The sequence below is a fragment of the Aquarana catesbeiana genome, linkage group LG06, assembly GCF_042186555.1.
Source record: "Aquarana catesbeiana isolate 2022-GZ linkage group LG06, ASM4218655v1, whole genome shotgun sequence".
NCBI lineage: Eukaryota > Metazoa > Chordata > Amphibia > Anura > Ranidae > Aquarana > Aquarana catesbeiana.
Window position 1 is genome coordinate 167,909,210 of NC_133329.1, and position 14,937 is coordinate 167,924,146.

Consider the following 14,937-nt stretch of genomic DNA (forward strand, 5'->3'; position numbering starts at 1 on the left):
GCACATGGCTTTGCACACACAAAGGAATACACAATGGAGCAGCTTCCCATGTAGGAAGGCTCACAGGTCTTCAAAATGGCCGCCGATGCACATGGTGACCACAGCAAAGGCCAGACCCCAACAAAATGGCGCATTTTTCCCGCCAAAACTGACCAAGATGGATAAACATTTCAAAGTTCACACACAAAGGAAAAGAAAATGGCTGACCGTAGTCACATGGTAGACAACAAGAGAACAAAACGAAGTAGCAGACAAAAACCATTTTCTTGCCAAAACCAAAAATTACACATTTAAGATACTAAATGAACGCTTAGACAAACATTTAAAAGTGTTAAAGTTACGAAAAAGCACAACCTAGGAACACATGGTAGATGAAATCTGGACCACAGCAAGATGGCTGATGACAAAAAGACCACATTAAAAAGCACACGGCTGCCACATACCATCTCTTCTCAAACTCAGTTCACATCAGCTTTCACAGGAACAAGACATTGAGAGATACAAACAGTGATGCCTTCATGTTTTTTTCATAACCATCAAAGTCCACTAACCATCTGTGTCTTGAGTCAATCAAACACTTTACAAAACTCATGTAATCTACTTGTCCCATACATAAGTAATAATTACAATTCATCCATTTCTCACATGCATTACAAACTTGTTACACAGCATCAGTCACTTACACACACACACAGTCTCCTTACACAAAGATTTGAGATACAAATCACACACACAGGCACACACACAGGCACACACCAGACATATGATCAAACCCAGCATTATTTCAAAAGAAGAAAAATGTGTTCTTTTGCAGATCAAAGGCTCCCCAACACATCGGAAATAAATGTCCTAGACTGGGATCCGTTCCCCCCCCCCTTTTCTCACCGATGTGGAGGGGGGTTCTGTCTGCTCCATAAAGTACCTGGCCCGCCATTCTGATATAGAAATTTGGCTGCACACAGAGCACACAGCCAAATCTCCTGTTTCTAATCATAATAACAATTTTGTCTAATGATATAAACGCATCTCACCTTTTGATCATATGTCTCTCCTTCTGATGTAGCCCCTCATCTGGTGTGTGTGTGCCCCATGCTCCCCCCAACTAGACAAAACACATCCTCACGCTTCCAGTTCCAAGAACACATTCCCTGCTCAGCTGTGTGCTCACTCTTTATTAGCATAACCAAAAGTCCCAAAGCTCGAGGGTTCGGCCTCCAACAGCCACACATATCTCTTACAAAGCTTGTGACCTCACAGGATATCAATGACCATATAAGGATTTAACAACACAGGAAAATGCAACAACAAATGAACAATGACTACAGGAGTCTTATGGGTGTGTCTGAGCAGAGACAGGGTGCATTCATGTTTTTAGAAGCCACATGGCTTTCAAAACATTAACTCTGTCTCCAACCAGAACAACCCAAAAGACTCCCATATTTCCGTTGATAGAAATCCCTATTATACATTGTTCCAGAGAACAATGTATACCTGGATTATTCTACTGTCTTTGTGGACGAGAGATTATTGGCAGGCGTACACTCATTGGGCCACAAATGTGTTGATCAGGCACACAGGGGCAACATGAGAGCACACTCGTTAAACCAATAATGTCTTTGCAGAGCGAACACACCCCCACCAGACGATCGTTCTGTGCATTGCACAGGGGCCCTTAGCTGGCGGACATGTCCCCACTCCGCAAACATTTCTCTACATCCCCAAAGAGCTTTTCACTACCAAACGGATCTCAACCAGCGTCAGTCTACCCCAGTCAGCTCTTTAGAGCAGGCTGCAAGAGGACACACACTGGGAGACTCTTATGACAATACATTAATATAACATTTTCCACAACAACACCCATACGCACCAGCAATCACTCCTACAGCTCAACAATAAAGGTCCCTAGATGTTGATATCAACAAGTTCAACAGATTGGGCAAGGTGCTTGTGATCAGGCTAACCAGCCATTGTAGTTCCCTCTTTATTTCAAGTGTCCATCAGACCTGATTGGAGCTGGAATGTGGCGTGTCAGGTAAAGGTAGGCAAGTGGTGATGACAGTGAGCCAAAGTGCCTTATGTTCAGTTATTATTGGAGAAATACCATTCAAAGCACCAACACAGTCTCTGTCAGTGAAGCAGGGATAGGCACTGATATCTGGTAGGGTTGTGGCCAGTAACCAAACAGTTGGGTGTATGGGCAGTATGTAAGAACTACTTCCCAATTACAGGGGAGACAGGCACAAATAGATAAGGGTGCATGGAACAGTCTCACCATATCCGCCGTACCGCTACTTCGCACTCAGTTGTACCTAGTCCACCAGTCTGCTCACGTTCATCTGGCCCTACAGGGTGTCTCTTGATCAGGATGTCAACCAGCTCACTTCTCATACAAAGCCACTACCCACGGGCTGCATTCCTGGGAAGCGTCATGAGCGTGATGACACTATGCTAATGCATTTCTGTAGCCAATCAGCGCTAACTTCCTCTCACTCTGAGGAAGCTGGCATGAATTAGCTAACAAAATGCATAGGATTGATAGGAGGTAATACAGTGGGGAGAACAAGTATTTCATACACTGCCGATTTTGCAGGTTTTCCTACTTACAAATCATGTAGAGATCTAAAATTTTTATCATAGGTACTCTTCAACTGTGAGAGACAGAATCTAAAAAAAATCCATAAAATCACATTGTATGATTTTTAAGTAATTCATTTGCATTTTATTGCATGACATAAGTATTTCATATATCAGAAAAGCAGAACTTAATATTTGGTACAGAAACCTTTGTTTGCAATTACAGAGATCATATGTTTCCTGTAGTTCTTGACCAGGTTTGCACACACTGCAGCAAGGATTTTGACCCACTCCTCCATACAGACCTTCTCCAGATCCTTCAGGTTTCGGGGCTGTCGCTGGGAAATACGGATTTCAGCTCCCTCCAAAGATTTTCTATTCGGTTCAGGTCAGGAGGCTGGCTAGACCACTCCAGGGCCTTGAGATGCTTCTTATGGAGCCACTCCTTAGTTGCCCTGGCTGTGTGTTTCGGGTCATTGTCATGCTTGAAGACCCAGCCATGACCCATCTTCAATGCTCTTACTGAGGGAAGGAGGTTGTTGGCCAAGATCTTGCACTACATGGCTCCATCCACCCTCCCCTCAATACGGTGCAGTCATTCTGTCACCTTTGCAGAAAAGAAGCCCCAAAGAATGATGTTTCCACCTCCATGCTTCACAGTTGGGATGGTGTTCTTGGGGTTGTACTCTTCTTCCTCCAAACACAGCGAGTGGAGTTTAAACCAAAAAGCTCTATTTTTGTCTCATCAGACCACATGACCTTCTCCCATTTCTCCTCTGGATGATCTAGATGGTCATTGGCAAACTTCAGATGGGCCTGGATATGCGCTGGCTTGAGCAGGGGGACCTTGTGTGCGCTGCAGGATTTTAATCCATGACTGCGTAGTGTGTTACTAATGGTTTTCTTTGAGACTGTGGTCCCAGCTCTCTTCAGGTCATTGACCAGGTCCTCACGGGGGACCTGGTCAATGACCCGACATTGACCCGAGTACTGGGTCAATGACTCGGTCAATGACCTGGTCAATGACCCGACATTGACCCAAGTACCCACAGGGCTCAATGTCGAGTTTGATTTGAACTGTTTTATTTCCGATCGGTAATAGTTTTTATATTTTGGGTTATATAGTCCGCTGGCTATAGTAACGCAATCATTTATTGAAATAATGGGTGATTATTGTATTGTGAAAGGTGGCTGCAGTGAAGGGTCTTTTATTAATTTTTATTAATAATTTTTATGAATTGTTTTTAGTTTCATTAATTTTAATTTTTAATTTTTGGTTGCCTTCTTAAAATTCCCTCCCAGTCCAATTTTGTTCTCTGATCAACTAGGCACAGCACTGTCACTTTATAAGTATGCTTGCTATGAGAGTTGAGCTAAGTACTATGTTTCTAGTCTTATTAGCGTCCCCTCTCCTAGCAACCAGAGTTACACAGAGGGTTGGTGTCTACTGCCCTCCTCCTCTGTTTGCATTCCATACAGCGGAAGAGATGCTGGTAGGATCATGTGACTGAGCGTCACTCTTTCACAGCTGATCCAGCTCCATCTTGGTCTAGGGAGGGAGGCACCTTTTGTCAGGTGACCCGACGTCGCGTCATCGTGACGACGGGATCACGTCTTAAACATTGCACTAAGTCACTCCCTATACCCGAGTGTCAGCCTATTGCAGTGGCTTTTTGCCCTGCCTGTAACTCGGGTGGGAGGTGCCAGGTGACGTAGTGTGTCAGGTGATCCGACATCGCGTCATCACAACGCTGATCACTATGGTAACCAGGATAAACATTAAGCTTCTTTTACTTCCTATTCCCAAGCGGTGCGTTCTGATTGGACAGTCACCGCTCAGGACTTTATTGGCAGCAGATGAGTGAATAAGGGGGCTTCTTATAAATTACTGACCAGACGTATGGGACCCCATGACTGTTGAGGAAGTCCCGCTGGATGATACGCGTGCAGATCGGATTTATCCCTTATAGACGTCACTGCAGCCGCCTTATTATTCACTGTCACCTGTAAAGTACATGCACCTATTATCCTAGCACCGGGTATAGTGCTTCTTATGTGAGTACCTGTCTTTTAATAAAGGAAATCATGTTTTAGCTATACAGAGAGCACTATATTAGTTGTTTATATATTTCATGTGAATATGGATGAAAACTTTTAAGCCAAATTAAGGAAGAGGTTTCCGGCTTTCCAGTCAAGATATAACCCTGACCACTAATAAGTGGTGAATGCCTATGAGACCTTCCTGTTAGTTCAGGGGTCCTTTCAACAAGGTGAGCAGTTTGACTAGCAAGTGGTGTGAGCACGGATTAAAGAGCACTTCGGATTTGCATGAAGCACCCTTTATCACCGTTGATACTTCCTGGCTTTTTTACTTCATTCATTTTTCGCGCATGCATTTTTATGGACATTCATTACCAACATTTAGTTTTATAAGTTTCCTCCAGCGCTGCACTATTATTTTTTACTGTATTACATGAAAGGACTTATATATTTGCCTTTAGTGTCCAGCAGCTTTGCTTATCTGATGGTTTTTGCTTTGACTGTTTTTCTCTGAATATCTATTGTCTGTTTAATATATTTCGGTACAGCAGCATTAACAATGGATATCTTTCAATATATAGAAAAAAGAGAGATTAAATTAGGAGAGATTTTTTCTAGTAATTATAGCTCTGAGGAAGTGAATGTTTTATCCCTCGGCTTTAGAAAACTTGGGTACTTATTTGAGAAAAAAATTAAAACATGGTGGGACATAGTCTCATTTGAACAATACCTCACTGCTAAGCTGATCCCTAGGAGACTCAGATGGGAGGTACCTCCCAATGATGGTCTCATGGATGATCATTCGATGAAAGAATGGGAACATTTTTTTACCGATAAAGGTCTTGAATCGATCGAGTTTTTATTATCACGAAAACGACGTAAGATGACCCTTCTGGAAACCCAGATTGCTGAACTTAAGAGCTCTATCGAGTCTCACAAGGAGTCTGAAGAATTTCTCAGACTCTCAGCTGAGTTGAAAAATAAGCTAGTTAAATAGGACTATGAGACCCAAAATAAAAAGAAGAAAAAATATTTAAGAGATCTGGAGGATTTTGGGAAAGGGAACATATATAAATGGCAGAGCAAACCAGGAGATTCAGTAACTGCTCATTCATTACTAGCATCTACCAACAGAGAACCTCCATATACTCCCTTACCTATCCAACAAGGTGATTTGGGTGCCAATTGTGATCAGTTTGATTACAGTAACCCAGATACTCCTTCTAACAATAATCAATTTAAAGTGGTACACAATAAAAGAGGGAAGAATAAGAAAGGAAGGGGGACAAGGAGGGATGTCTATGAGTCACCGTATAGGCAATACCCTTGGAACCCCCCTCATACAAATGAAGCATCTTATCATCATGATACTTATTTCCCTGAAAGTGAGGATAATTGGAGTTATAATAATGGTTCTACCAATGATAACCAGTAATTTTCTAAACCTCACAGTATCCCCTTTAATAGAGGGAGAGGGTCTCAACCTTATAGAAACCCTATTCCCATCCAGAACAGGTTTGCACCTTTACAAAATCCCAGACCCAGGAGGGGAGGGGATTTTTTCAGGTCCCCAAGAGGGATGGGGAGGGGCGTTCCATTCATTCCACCCAATCCAGGGGGGAGGCCGAATGTGGCCCCACCCCTTGTGAACCCAGACAGTGAGCTAAGAAAAAGAAAAACCAGAGAGGAAGGAGAGGAGGTAGGCGAACTCAAACCCCAGTAGGGGCTGGTATCTATAACCTTAGCGGCTCACCTTTGAGTGAGGATGAGATTAAGGTTCTGGATAAGGGCCTCAAATATGCCCCAATCGTAACTTAAATACATTTCAAACCTACATTAGTTTGCAAAAGTTTATCAGGAGTCTAAACATCAAGAAATATCATCTTTCTAATACTACAATACGTAACCCATCTAATATCCAGAAACCTTTGACTAAGCACTCAACCCTCCGCAATAAATCGGTCTTCAACCCCCCTAATCGAGATACTAAACATGTGGAAGTGTTCAGGAATATGGTCAGTAAAGATTTGGATACATTAAAAATCCGGAAAGTTAATGACCCAGCATTTATTAAAAGGGGTATTGAGTCTCTGACTGAGCGTAAAGATCTGGTAATACGCCCAGCCGATAAAGGCGGTGGCTTGGTTGTCTTGAGCAAAACTTATTATAACAATGAAATGGAAAATATGTTGGGTGATTACAATACGTGTTTTACTCACTAAGGATCCGATGCTTCAGTTTAAAGAAGAGTTACACTATCTTATTGAAAGAGGAAAACACATTGGGGTCCTTAGCTTAAAAGAAGCTTCATATTTAGATCCTTTTTTTATCTCACTCCAATTATATATTTTTTGCCCAAAATTCACAAAAATAGTACCCATCCTCCTGGCCGCCCTATAGTCAATGGGATCGACTCAGTCTCTTCTAGACTGGGTCAATACATTGATTTTTTTCTCCAGCCTATGGTTATGAAAACTCGTTCTTTTCTAAAAGACACTAAACATATTATTCATATTCTAGAGTCTCTCCCCCTCTCATCTTCATGTGTGCTAATAACGGCGGACGTTAGTTCCTTATATACGATCATTAGCCACGAAGATGCACTAACTTCGGTGCAGTGGGCCTTTGGATCATCAGATCTGACCAGAAGGCATAAGAATTATATTTTAGAGTGTCCGAGATTTTGTTTGGCTAAAAACTACTTTTGGTACAACAGACGTTTTTTTCTTCAAACAAGGGGTGTTGCGATGGGGGCCCGCTTTGCTCCCAGTGTTGCAAACCTATTCATGGCACACTGGGAGGAAAAAGTCATCTATAAGAACACACCCCCTGAACTCATCTGGTACCAACGGTACATCAATGATATCATTATGATCTGGGAGGGTGACAGATCTAACCTAGATGTTTTCATGCAGAAATTGGATGAGAACAATGGAAACATTGTCCTCTCTTGGAATGTGGGTAATGATCATGTCATGTTCCTTGATCTAGATATTTACATAAAAGATAACCAGCTAGAACTAAAAAATCATTTTAAACCCACGGACCGCAATGCATACATTCCCCTTGGAAGTTGCCACCATTTACAATGGTTGTGCAACATTCCTAAGGGACAATTTGTACGCATTAGGCGGAACTGCACATATGAGCATGAATATCTTGCACAGTCTGAAGTTTTATCAGCCCGTTTTGTGCAAAAGGGATATAACAAATCTGATATTACTAAACACATCGAGACTGTTCGTACAATGGATAGAACGGCACTTGTTGCCAATGGGCCTAAGGTAAAACAGGACAAATCAGGGAACATAAGAATTATTTTGGACTATAATGTCCAATATAAAAAATTTGAAAAGATCATTCGCAAGTATTGGCCTATTTTGAAACAGGATAAAACACTTGGCCCTGTTCTCCCTGAACATTCTCAGTTTGTGTATAAAAGGGCACCATCCCTAAGAGATAAGTTAGCCCCGGGGGTCATTGACCCACCTCTCGCGTTTGAAAATAGGATATCTAATATCCTGACAGGCTTCTACGCATGTGGACATTACCCACCATGCAAACAAGCTAGGGGGAATATCAAAAAACGCAAAGAGTTTATTGCTACAGCTACCAAGAAGGTTTACCAGATCAAAGACTTCATTACATGTTCCACAGCAGGGGTGGAATACATTATGGAATGCAAATGCGGCTTACAATATGTGGGGAGAACGTCTCGACCCCTGCACATTCGCATTGGTGAACATATTACTAATATTAAAAAAGGGCTAGTTTTTATATTTTGGGTTATATAGTCCGCTGGCTATAGTAACGCAATCATTTATTGAAATAATGGGTGATTATTGTATTGTGAAAGGTGGCTGCAGTGAAGGGTCTTTTATTAATTTTTATTAATAATTTTTATGAATTGTTTTTAGTATCATTAATTTTAATTTTTAATTTTTGGTTGCCTTCTTAAAATTCCCTCCCGGTCCAATTTTGTTCTCTGATCAACTAGGCACAGCACTGTCACTTTATAAGTATGCTTGCTATGAGAGTTGAGCTAAGTACTAGGTTTCTAGTCTTATTAGCATCCCGTCTCCAGCAACCAGAGTTACACAGAGGGTTGGTGTCTACTGCCCTCCTCCTCTGTTTGCGTTCTATACAGCGGACGAGATGCTGGTAGGATCATGTGACTGAGCGTCACTCTTTCACAGCTGATCCAGCTCCATCTTGGTCTAGGGAGGGAGGCACCTTTTTTCAGGTGACCTGATGTTGCGTCATCATGACGACGGGATCACGTCTTAAACATTGCACTAAGTCACTCCCTATACCCGAGTGTCAGCCTATTGCAGTGGCTTTTTGCCCTGCCTGTAACTTGGGTGGGAGGTGCCAGGTGACGTAGTGTGTCAGGTGATCCGATGTTGCATCTTCACGACGCCGATCACTATGGTAACCAGGATAAACATTAAGCTTCTTTTACTTCCTATTCCCAAGCAGTGCGTTCTGATTGGACGGTCACCGCTCGGGACTTTATTGGCAGCAGATGAGTGAATTAGGGGGCTTCTTATAAATTACTGACCAGACGTATGGGACCCCATGACCGCTGAGGAAGTCCCGCTGGACGATACACGTGCGGATCAGATTTATCCCTTATAGACGTCACTGCAGCTGCCTTAGTATTCACTGTCACTTGTAAAGTACATGCACCTATTATCCTAGCACCGGGTATAGTGCTTCTTATGTGAGTACCTGTCTTTTAATAAAGGAAATCGTGTTTTAGCTATACAGAGAGCATTATATTATTTGTTTATATATATTTCATGTGAATATGGATGAAAACTTTTAAGCCAAATTAAGGAAGAGGTTTCCGGCTTTCCAGTCAAGATATAACCCCGACCACTAATAAGTGGTGAATGCCTATGAGACCTTCCTGTTAGTTCAGGGGTCCTTTCAACAAGGTGAGCGGTTTGACTAGCAACTGGTGTGAGCACGGAGTAAAGAGCACTTCGGATATGCATGAAGCACCCTTTATCACCGTTGATACTTCCTGGCTTTTTTACTTCATTCATTTTTCGTGCATGCATTTTTATGGACATTCATTACCAACATTTAGTTTTATAAGTTTCCTCCAGCGCTGCACTATTATTTTTTACTGTATTACATGAAAGGACTTATATATTTGCCTTTAGTGTCCAGCAGCTTTGCTTATCTGATGGTTTTTGCGCTGACTGTTTTTCTCTGAATATCCATTGACCAGGTCCTGCCATGTAGTTCTGGGCTGTGTCAGGCTAGGAGCATATAACAGGTAACAGTTCAGGTGTTCTGATTATGCAAAGAGTTCAAAGAATAAGAGCACATACCATGAGCAGGTCTGAGCAGAGCAGGTCAGCTGGGACTTGTAGTTCACCACTGTAGATGAAGGTAGATGTTTGCTGGACCTTGTAGTTCACCGCTGCAAATGAGGATAGATGTTAACTGGTGCTTGTAGTTCACCGCTGAAGATAAGGATAGATGTTGTCTGGTGCTTGTAGTTCACCGCTGCAGGTGAAGGTACTACAATAGAATCAGGCAAAGCGTAGTCTAGGCAAGCTGGGTCATACACAGGAAGATCAGAGTCCAAACGGTACCGAATCAGAAGCAAGCAAACAGGGTCAAACGAGCCGGGTCATACACAAAATACACAGAGCAGATATCAGCTGGATCAAACACAATGTAAACTCTAACACGAGCACTGACTGAATGCTGATACAGGTGATTTAAAGGTGAGCTGGCCAATCAGTGTTGTTTTCCCAGGCAAAAGCTGTGTCAGGTGAGTTGTGCTGGGTCCTAAAGGGATCCTAGTACTGACAGGCTGATCCCTCACCTTCCTTATGTTCATTGATGCCCCACGAGGTGAGATCTTGCATGGAGTCCCAGACTGAGGGAGATTGACCGTCATCTTGAACTTCTTTCATTTTCTAATAATTGCGCCAACTGTTGTTGCCTTCTCACCAAACTGCTCGCCTATTGTCCTGTAGCCGATTCCAGCCTTGTGCAGGTCTGCAATTTTATCCCTGACATCCTTACACAGCTCTCTGGTCTTGGCCATTGTGGAGAGGTTGAAGTCTGTTTGATTGAGTGTCTGGACAGGTGTCTTTTATACAGGTAACGAGTTCAAACAGGTAATGAGTGGAAACAGGAGGGCTTCTTAAAGAAAAGAATAACAGGTCTGTGAGGGCCAGAATTCTTACTGGTTGGTAGGTGATCAAATAATTATGTCATGCAATAAAATGCAAATTAATTATTTAAAAATCATACTATGTGATTTTCTGGATTTTTGTTTTAGATTCCGTCTCTCACAGTTGAAGAGTACCTATGATAAAAATTACAGACCTCTGTGCTGCGAGAACCCCAAGCTAGACAACATTGTCTTTTTAATATTTTTATGGTTGGTGGAGGCTCAATCTATTACTTAGATATTTTGTAATATAATTTTTCTTAATAAAGCTGATTAAATTGACCGTAGTATCCCCTTGATGTGACTTACTTGGGAATACCCCCTTTTTGCATATGTTTGTTTTAAGTCACTGGGACTGCACTCTATACAATGATGTATTGGTAAGTGAAAGGTCATACAGCAGAGACAGTTCCCTTACATCACTGTCTGCAATTAAAAAAGTGGTTGGGTGTTTGCTTTTAACTTTAGAATAATACTGTACAACTTAAATCTAACAATAGCTGTTTGATGCAGAAAGTTTGTCATTAAGAGATTCCTCTTACTGGATAATTTAAAACAGTATTAAACCCAAAAGTAAACATTTATTATATTGCACCTTGTTCTTTTCTAGATGTATAAGATAAGTGTGTATGATTCCGCACAAAGGAAAAAAGTATGACTTGAAAAACACCAGCAGAGAAAAATGTAATATAGTAAAAAATGGAATGTGGAAAGCAAAAGTGAGAATCAAGGGTACTGCTGCCTCTAGTAATTACTCCCACCTGGGTAGGGTAAATGGTAAGAAAAAAGAAAAAATGAAGTAGATGTGGTGCTATTCATTTAATAGGTATAATGCTAACTTAACTGAGAATTGGATGATAGTGATATAGTAAGAGTGATTCAAATAAGTGATTCAAATTTGAAGTACTATAATCAAATGTGCTCACATACAACTGTAGTTAAAAAATATAACAACTAATGGTGGTATATAAATGTAAAAATTGGACTATTCCAAGTAAACTTGATATACAATCATGTGCAAATATGTGCACACAAATGGTAAACATAAAATCCCAATGCAAAATATGAATAAAATTAATTAAACACAATATAAAAATCCCATTGCATTAAATGATTGGTGTCCAATAAAGTGCTCTGTGCTAGTGAAAAAATATCATATTAAAATAACGCTGATCTAATTTCCTCTTCAGAAGGTGATCACAGCATACGTGACTTATCCGTGCTCCTATTGTGGCTGACCTCACCAGAATTTTCTTACCCACCTGGGGTATAAGGCATTCACAGTATTTGCCACTGTGTAGCACCCTGAGGCAGCCAGCCCGAGATATTTTGGTGATACCCGGATCAACCCCTGAGCCTGCTGGACCTGCAAAAAGACCTACAAAAAGTTGCTCAGGACATCACTCTATCATCAGCTATATCTGACCTAAAATTAGACATTCAAGGTATGGCCCACCGACTCACAGATGTGGAGCAGACCTCCCAAATCCACGCGGAGGCAATCAGGCAAGGTCAAAGAACATACGACTCCCAACTACCTCATAATTTTGATCTCCATCGCCAGGTGGGAGATCTAGATAACAGGGGACGCAGACATAATATAAGGGTTAGGGGGGTCCCTGAGAGAATCTAAACACCAGCACTACCGTAGGCAATCTGCTCCATCTTTAATAACCTGCTAGATCACCCGGCAGATTCCCCTATTGGTATGGAACGATTGCACCGCGCTCTGAGACCCCCTCCCCGGGACTCTAAACCACCAAGGAACTTTGTATGCTGCATTGTTAACTTCTCTCACAAGGAAGAAATACTCCGTAAAGCTAAAGAAAGAAGACGCATTTTATTTAAACTGGATGTAAACCCGATTTCCTATCATTTGAGCCCAGTCTTGCCACAGAGAGTTAATCCAGCTCTGAGTAATCCTTTTTTATTGTTCAGTGAGATAAATCTTGACAAACAGAGAAAAACTTTGTCAAATCATCCCCCTTGCTGTGAGTGACGGGTGATTTACATATCTCGTGCACTAGCCTAAGAGACATGCATTATTTTTTCATTCCCACCCCAACTCCTTTCTTCAGCAGCTCTGCAAGGATTGGCTGTTCCACACCTCAGCATGACTTGGCATGCTGAAGTCATATGGTTACTTTCCTGTCTTTTCACTGGATGTTAGAGATCATAGCAGAAGTTCAGTGTAAGAAATACACAGGAGAAAATGCATATTGACAAGGGGAGTGTAGAGGTGGGCGGGAGTCTACTGACATCAAGACTCCACCCACCGAGCTCCAGACAACAGACCCACCCACAGCATCTGCAGTTTTTCAGCTCTCATAACAGACAGAGGGGAGACATTTGACAGGTAAAGATACATGCAGGAGGCATGTATATCCTTATAGATAACCCCTATGGCAGTAGTTTAGAAAGGATGACATTGGGTTTACATCCACTTTAATGGCACAGACATTAAATTGTTCCAAGATCTTTCTCAAATAACATTGCAGAACAGATGCACACTGCACCCCCTTCTGGATGCTCTGCGCTCTCACAACATCCAATATAGATGGAAGTTCCTGTTCTTTCTCTCTGCCTCCGCTAGAGGCCGCACTGCACTCCTCCGTACACCGGAAGACCTCCCTGCTTTCTGCAATAAACTCGATATACCTCAGATTGATCTTCCTGAATGGTATGCCTTTTACTTCCCCACAGACCTGTGGAAACCAGTCTCCCACAACCCCTCACTGAAGACTCAATGACAAAGATTAAGACGCCGCAAATTGGACCCCACGTCTCACGGAGACCATCTTTCATGCTGAGACCTACCCCTACACAGTCCGGGGCTGGTTGCAACTCTGACGGGAGCGACATGATGCCTAACCTTATTTGAATCAATCTGAATCAGCCTGCTTGTAAGTGCTACTAATGTTTGTTCCTAATACTGACTGTTTGTTTGCTCTCATAATTCTATTAACCACTTAAGCCCTGGACCATTTGGCTGCCTTAAGACCAGAGGACTTTTTACAAGTTTTAACTGGTAATTGCGCGGTCATGCAATGTTGTACCCAAACTAAATTTACATCCTTTTTTTCCCGCAAATAGAGCTTTCTTTTGATGGCATTTGATTGCCTCTGCTATTTTCATTCTTTGCGATATAAATGGAAAAAGACCAAAAATTTTGAAAAAAAAGTACAAGGGGATTACCAAGGGGATTTGGTAAAAAAAATGTCAATAAGCATATATTTATTGGTTTGCGCAAAAGTTATAGCGTCTACAAACTAGGGTACATTTTCTGGAATTTACACAGCTTTTAGTTTATGACTCAATCATTTCTTGAGGTGCTAAAATGGCAGGGCAGTATAAAAACCCCCAAATGACCCCATTTTGGAAAGTAGACACCCCAAGGAAATTGCTGAGAGGCATGTTGAGCCCATTGAATATTATTTTTTTTGTCCCAAGTGATTGAATAATGACAAAAAAAAAATGTACAAAAAGTTGTCTAAATGATATATTGCTCACACATGCCATGGTCATATGTGGAATTGCACCCCAATATGTGTGGGACTTTTTGGGAGCCTAGCCGTGTATGGGGCCCCGAAAACCAAGCACCGCCTTTAGGATAACTAAGGGCGTTTTTGATTTCACTCCTCATTACCTATTACAGTTTTGAAGGCCATAAAATGCCAAGATGGCACAAAACCCCCCAAATGATCCCATTTTGGAAAGTAGACATCCCAAGCAATTTGCTGAGAGGCATGTTGAGTCCATGGATTATTTTATATTTTGCCACAAGTTGCGGGAAAATTTCAAACTTTATTTTTTTTTGCACAAAGTTACCACTAAATGATATATTGCTCACACATGCCATGGGCATATGTGGAATTACACCCCAAAATACATTCTGCTGCTTCTCCTGAATACGGGGACACCATATGTGTGGGACTTTTTGGGAGCCTAGCCGCATACGGGGCCCCAAAAAAACCAAGCACCGCCTTCAGGATTTCTAAGGGCATAAATTTTTGATTTCACACCTCACTACCTATCACAGTTTCGAATGCCACAAAATGCCAAGATGGCACAAAACCTCCCCAAATGACCCCATTTTGGAAAGTAGACACTCCAATGTATTTTGC